Genomic DNA, 7,701 nt, shown 5'->3' with positions numbered 1-7,701 from the left:
TATTATACATCTATAAGACTGTGTTATTTTGATCCCTTCCAAGTAATTAACTGATATATGTGAGTACGTGCATGCACATATTACAAATATACAGAGATTTAGAGTAATCTTAGAGATGACCTACTCCAATTCTCTCATCTTAAAGATTAGTAAATTGAAGCCCAGAAGAGGGGGAGGTGACTTGTCACATAAGCAGCCAATAGCAGAGCCAAGATTTGAACCCAGGGCCTCTAGTTCCAAATCCAAGCCTTTTTCCAGTGGGTAGACTGGTGTCCATAAATGCATTAAATTTATGAACATTAACTCTGTTATTAAATCTATTTGATTCCCCCTCCCCTACTGTTTTGCTCTTCCCAAGATAATAAATCTGTAGGACATCCGTGAATAATGGTGTATTGTTTACCAAAGGGCTTCAAAAAGCATTTAAGAAATGTTTCATTGTCTGTGTGCTATTATGAGGCAAGGAATTATTATAATCCTCATTTTATAGGTAAACCATTTGAGGTTTAAGTGACTTGGCCAATTCCCTGAAGTAAAGTGGGGACAAAGTTAGAGTAAAATTCCTACCTCCTGGTTTAGGGCCCAGTTGAATCTCTTCTGCCTTCCAATAAATGAACTTGTTTTCCAACTTGCTAACATCAAAGCACTTAGCTATTCGGTGTGTCTTGGACTAGAGTCCAAGGTGGAACAGGGAACAGATAATGCTTGACTCATTTTCTGACCCAATTCTCCTTATATAGTCACTGAAGTAATCAACAATCATTCAACATTAACTGGAGAGCAAATCAGGCTGGTTTGTGCATTTGTTTTCCAACCATTTATTAGTCAGAAAATTGCTTTCATCAGAAATTATGCCTTAATGCTACTTTTTCCATGTAGCAGAAGAAAGACAAGTATGCCTCATTGATGAATTTTTCATGGAGTTGAAAAGAGACCAAGAAATGAGAAGCCATTATTATTTAAGGACATACTGTGGGAAAGAGATAACCACTACATTTCAGTACACATATATTTGTTCAATATTTGCTTTTAACTGAAATACACTTGATGTGGCCAAGCTCAGTACACATCCCCATGAATGGTTTCATCATTTTGGGTGAACACATCACCAAGGTTACACACCTCATCTCTCTTCTTGTGAAATAGTTACTAGAGTTTATTTCTAAAAATCTGCTGTCTTTGCTGCATAATGCTATAAACATGGCATTCAAGTTGTGCTCCATGGTTAGAAAACTGTGCCTTCGATTTTCGTTTCCTTTGATAATTAAAAAAAAATTCTATTAAATAAATGTGATTAAAAAAACATAGTGTAGGAAAATAAGTTGGTGATCTCTCAGGTGAGTTACATTTCACAAATCCCGAAATTAGCCCTCATATGTAAAGTACATCACAAAGAGAATAAAGGCAATATGATTCTTAAAATAATAAAATTTCCTAATTTTAAACCACCATGAAAATTTAAATCAGGCTTTAAAAGCATCTGAGAGCTGAGATGCCTTGCAGCTAACTTGAAGATCCCTTCTTAGAACTATTTTTGCTTTCCTATAACCTTCTAATTAATTTTCCTTTCAGTCTAAAACTTTCCACATATAATCCCAGGCCAATGGTAAGTTTTTCATTTTAAAAATATTTAAGGAAAAATTAGTGTAACTATTTGGGCTTGCAAGAACAGGGGTCAATACATTTTCTTACCTTTGAAATATTCTTAGCATAATGCACCTTGGAAATTTCAAATTTTTCACTGAGAGCTGAAAATCATTTCAAAATCATTGCTCTTTAGAACTTAAAGCAAAGCAGATTTATTTATTAAAAATTTGCTCTCATCCATGCATTGTATAGTATTTCTACAAATGTTTGAATCTAGGGAGAAATGCTTTTTACCCACATACATCTGAACAATGCATGTTCTACAGCTTCAAAGATTGTACCATAAACAGGGATTTTCCAAATCAAGAAGATAAGAATGTGGCCCCCCCAAAAAATGAATTGATGAAAGTCATAAGTGTATTTCTTCAATTCAATCATGTGTTTTTCCCCAGTACAAATAAACCAATTTTCATAGATTATTTTGCATTTATATTGAGTCTTTCTCCAAGGAGCTCAACTCTTTTACAGACATTATATCTAATTAATCTCCACAACAAGGTGTGAGGTAGATATTGCTCCCATTTTCACAGGTAGGGAGAGTGAAGCACAGAGAGGTTAAGTGACTTGTCCAAGGTCACACAATTAATTTTCTGAAGATCTGGATGATTCAGAATCTGCTTCCTAGATCCCAGCCCAATATTCTGTTTGAATTGTCTCATGAAGTCTTTCACAAAAAGCATCATTAAATAAAGTATCAAGAGTAGTACATTATGAAAGTGAAGTCTTTCTACAGCTGCCAACAAAGGCATAAAAAACAAACTGATGATCAAAGGCAATGAGGCCAATATACATGCAGCTCCCATGTCCCTTTCTCCCAAGCTAGCAGTTACTGTATCTAGTCATCTTCTAAATACAAGATTTGTAAGACAGAGGACATAGGACTCAAGAATAGGAAGAAGATACACATAGAAATTTTTCTCCAATATACAAAATAAGGGACTGCTATCCCACTGAACATTTACCTGGTTACACAGTAAACAGCCACCATTTACAACTTAAGAAAATCTTTTCCATCCTTATCTTAATCACGATCAACCAGACAATTTTATAATGCTTTCTATATTGGTCATTTTTCTTGCTTACTATATCATATTTCTTCCCCACCCCAACAGTTTAAAGAGTAAACTATAGTTTCTGACATCAACTTTAACTTTTTACTTAGCTTCAGTTACATTGGAAGTAAAAAGTAAATTTAGAACTATCACTTCCACATCCCTACCCCCACAAATCATTTTATGAAATACAGTGTAGATGTTGTGAAGAAATGGAGAAAAAATTGTGTGACTATCACTAAACTCAATTAAAAAATGCTGTAACTTGCTAAAGTTTGAAATATAACCCTTGGTTTTTAATACATTTTAGATGTGAAATGTAAAAACAAACATTTGTTAGTTAGCAACTAACATGACATTATGCAAAGGACTTCTTTCTTTCCGACACATACTGTGGTTTGACCCATGAAATAAGATGATTCAGCCTTCACTTTCTTCCTTTCCATAGAACTGAGAGAGAGCTGTAGAAACATAGCTCTGAGTTCCAAGATAATTTGGTATAAACCCTTATAATAAAAATCTCACTTCCATTTTCATGACTTTTCCTCATATGCTTGGTTTTTCTTTCTTTTCTTTCTTTCTTTTTCTCTTTTTAAATTCTCTCTCTGCAATGTTGGTAGGTTAGGCAGGCTATATATAATTTATATTAAAAAAAATTCTAGCCAAGGTAAGGCTTTAGAAACTTTGCATCTTAAAAAAACAATTTGTTAAAATGCATCTCTACTTTCTTCCTGCACATTTGTTTAAACAGCCTAGTTAGTTAAGTGACCCTGTCAAAGATCTGTTCAGCCGAACGAATAGGTGAAGTCTTTTCCTGAGCTAAAAGTAAATGCTAATTATAGCAGCAAAGAAAGCATTTTTTTAAAAAAAATATTTTAACAGTATTAATAAAAAATAACTTTAGAAAATTACAGTAAGGCAAAAACAAATTATTCTTTCAATAGGGGTGACAAAGAACATTCAAAGCCTGATTGCTAGTATTTGGAATATTATTCAATTATTTTTTCATTAAGTTACATTCAGTCACTAGCGTACAACATGTTGTTGCATGGAAAAGCGTCAACTGCAAAAGTTTATATCTACTTTACACTACACATTACCTGGTGCTGCCATGACTTAAATAGTGTCTAAAGGGTTTTTTTTAAACCCAAAACAGAAAATCTTATACAAACAAAAAATTTAATTTCTGAAAATTCTTTCCAGTATTATTTGCAAAACTTCAAAAAGGCTGGCTTTATCTTTTTTTGGATTCCTAGACTAATCAAGAAAATGTCATACTGAAAGGATGTACATTCAGCTAATCACCCAGGCTGCTGAAAAGTGAGTGGATCATTACACAAGTAAAGAAATTACATTCAGAAATTATCATAATATGTAATGTCAAGTTTTCCAAGCACATCCTCAATGTGAACAGTTAGTATATAAAGAATAATATATCACCACTGCACCAGCATCTCTTTATGGTACACATTTCTTTTATCATTCCAACAGTTGTAAGAAAAATTTTAGAGTTTTTTAAAAATTTTTAATCTCATGCAAGCTGAATAGAAGAGGTGACTTAGGAATTAAAATGAAAGGAAAAACTATTTCGACAGAGATACCAGTTGCTCCTGGTAAAGAAAATTTACCTCCTCTCCTAGAATTTTTTCTTAAGATATCTTAACTCAAATTAAATAGAATTTAAATTTATCCTTCAAAAGAGAAAATTACACACTTAAAAGATTATAACTAAATAAAGCTAACAGAAGTATCCTTAAAGCTTGTTGATAGAACCATTGACAATTCATATGATAATTAGATTCCAGCAGATACAACAAGTCAAATGAATAAAAGTAAACTATAATTACAGAGCCAGTTTTTCCTCTTGGGGAAGCAAAAAAATCACCTTTGACCAAGTGTTTCCCACATATACATATACTGTATATTACTAGAAGTTTCTTCAGAGAAGCAAAATATACTTGCCTCTTTTACACTGGAGTTCATTACATTAACCTAGTATGTCAGGAAGGCAACTGCAAGTGTTGGGCCCCAAAATATTTCAGGTTTCCTCATGAAAAACCACAGAATATGCTCTCTGAAATGAACATAAACTAATTAAGCAATATATTCAGTATCTTTTTAAATAATCAATACAATCTAGCATGGGTTCCTGTTCTTTCTAATGCATCCCAAAGGCTTTCAAATTTATGGGTGCAAATAACAAAGAAAAAAATGCATGTCAATCACTGGAAGGCTATTCTGACAGGAGAAGCTGGTATCTCTGGTTACAAATGCGTGGGAGTGTACAGACAGCATGATACCTGAGCAAATAAATCAACTACCATGATATAAAGGGCTTGTTAGTCCAAAGTCTTTGTTGTGTGCAAAGTGCACTACTGCCCCCTGAGCACTCTGAATTTCACTTTTCTTGAAAAATCAGTGCTTCATCCTTTCCAAAATAACCAGAGAAATGAGGCAGAAGGTATCTCTTCAGCACAGTTCTCATTCAGTTCCGACACTGTCTGATGTCCTCTGGTAGAATTCTTCAATAACTTGTAAATCCATTTTCTCTACAATGTCATCATCAAACAATAACCAAAAATGGTGATTCTCAACTATTGCAAAGAAATGTCCTCCATTAGGACCACTTCCACAGTGAACAGAAACAAGGTCCTACATTCTGTCAGGATTGGTGACATCTCCTGAAGTGTTGAATAGTTGAAATTCTAAAAGAAAAAAAAATACCCCTTAAGAAACTTTTGTGTGTTGGTGAAGATGATCCATATATTTAAATCTCTAGTGCAGCGTCAAAATCATGGGCAGTTTTTTTAAAACTTTCTTTTATGTGCTTCCTGTTTACTTCAACATTCTTTGTAATAATATTTGTATTCACTGCGTAGTGTTTCCATGCTGCAAAAATCTCAAACAGTGAGTAATTGATGTGTTTTGAGACAGACTAACAGAAAGTTATAAAAAAAAATCATCTTTGCTACTTACAATTTCACAAATAACATATCTGGTTTCATTAGTCAATGCTCCCTGAAAGATCTAATGACCCAAGATGGGTCTGGTGTGCTGTTGTTTTCACTGTCAATATTGCCATTAGGTAGACAGCCATTTTGCTTTTCTTGCTTTTTTTCCTCTTGTAAACTATCAACACTTATGTTTAGTAGGTCATTCAAAAACTCATCTGCATCTTGCACATAAGTTCATTTTCTTTTTTTTTCCATTTTCTTTTTCTTTTCCTAAAATTGTTTCAAACTTCTTTGGAGGTATTACTCCAACTTTTTTCCTTCTCAGTGGCTGTACCAGGGGTGGGGAACCTGGGTCCTCGAGGCCACGTGTGGCTCTCTAACAAAACTTGGACTCAGTCAAGGGGCCGCACTTGAGGGCATAGAGGGCCACACGTGGCCTTGAAGACCCAGGTTCCCCACCTCTGGGCTATACTGTGAAAGAGGTCCGCTAAGCAGGTAAGAAGATTCTCTTTCTTCCTAGGTTGACTGTCTTAAGCTACAACTTTTTTTTTTACCCGAAATGGATGGCACAAATAAAGAGCTAGAAGAACTGAACTGCAGTAGCAGGTGTTACCAAACATGGTACAGACGGAGGCAAATTTGGAGACTGTAATAGGATTTCCATCCGCCCAGCGCCACGTTCCACCCAATCACCGTAGCAGTGGCGGGGGCACCTGGCTCAGAGCACTGGGCGCCGGGGAGGAGGAGTAGGGCAGCCAGACCTCCGCACTCACTGCCTGCTGCCCAGCAGCCCCAGCCGGCTGCATGATCGAGGGACTGACGTTTTGTTTTGTTTTGTTTCTAAAACAATCATTAGGTTTGAATATAAAAGAAATACTTTTTTAACAAAAATCTATTAAATTAATAATGTGGAAGTCTGTTTAATTATTATTGTAATTCATTCATATGTATTAATATTCCACTTTGTTTTTAAACAGCAAAGTTAAATACAGAAGTTAATAGTTACTACTTTTTTTCCTTGAATCAGATTGCCTGTATGTCCCATTCATATTGAGACTTTATATGAAATCATGTAAATATTACATTTAAAGTTCAATCAAGCACCTGATACATTACCTTGAAAAAGGAAAAGAAAAACAATTAAATTAAATTAAACAATTAAAATGAAAAATTGTAAAGCATATTTTTTTCTTCAGTGGAAAAGGCACTAGTCTTGGAATCAGGAGGATTTGGGTTCAAATACCAATCTGAAACCTTCTTAGCTGTGTGATCCTGGTCCAAGTCACTTAACTTCTTTATACCTCAGTTTATTCATCTCCACAGTGAAGCAGTTAGACATAGTAGTCTCAAAGATCCCTTCCAACTCTAAATCAATTATCCCATGATTCTATGAACTCCTTTTTAAAAAATGCCAGGTTATTATGAGGACTCTAATTGTCACTTGTTGGTACATTAGGGAGTACAATATTCTGTATCACTACCATCCACCCAGCTTTGAGTGAAAGACAATCATTTAATTATAACTTGAAAAAATCATAAAGATTTGTCTCAGTCTTAATAGCCACACCAAAACAATTTTTTCCACTCCCCTGTGCTTCATAAATTTACTCAATCCATGTCTGTTCTTGTATGTCATAATAAAAGGCAAACATTAGAAAATATACTATGTTGATGCTTTATAATCAGGGCCATAACTATAGAGGGGCATTTGGGGGTGTTGAACTATTTCAGGACACATAGGGGCTTGGGTACAAGATCCTCCTTTACCATTAATCACATTTTTGTGTTCCATGACATTCTGAGGCCCTATTAATACAAAACTCTCTGGGTGGTCATTTAGAATAAGTTGTTGGTGACTATGACTTCATACTTAGCTGTCTATTGTTCTATGCCTTTACACTGTTTCAAGTCTCTATCACTGATTGGCTTAGTACTGGCAATTAGAATTAGCAGGAGTCACCCTGTACATACAGAAATTGAGGGATAAGCATTAAGATCTCTATTTCAATGCTTAAAGTAGAAATTTTAATATACTTGCCCAGGGTTTT

General features: G+C 34.7%; 1 pseudogene; it reads right to left on the bottom strand.

Annotated features, from left to right (window-relative positions):
• Positions 1–5,180: 5,180 nt before the first annotated feature.
• Positions 5,181–6,273, bottom strand: LOC110193551 (ubiquitin carboxyl-terminal hydrolase 12 pseudogene; annotated as a pseudogene).
• Between the last annotated feature and the right edge of the window lie 1,428 nt (positions 6,274–7,701).

The sequence above is a fragment of the Phascolarctos cinereus genome, unplaced genomic scaffold, assembly GCF_003287225.1.
Source record: "Phascolarctos cinereus isolate Bilbo 61053 unplaced genomic scaffold, phaCin_HiC Scaffold_4;HRSCAF=312, whole genome shotgun sequence".
NCBI lineage: Eukaryota > Metazoa > Chordata > Mammalia > Diprotodontia > Phascolarctidae > Phascolarctos > Phascolarctos cinereus.
This window is presented reverse-complemented; position numbering and strand designations above follow the sequence as displayed.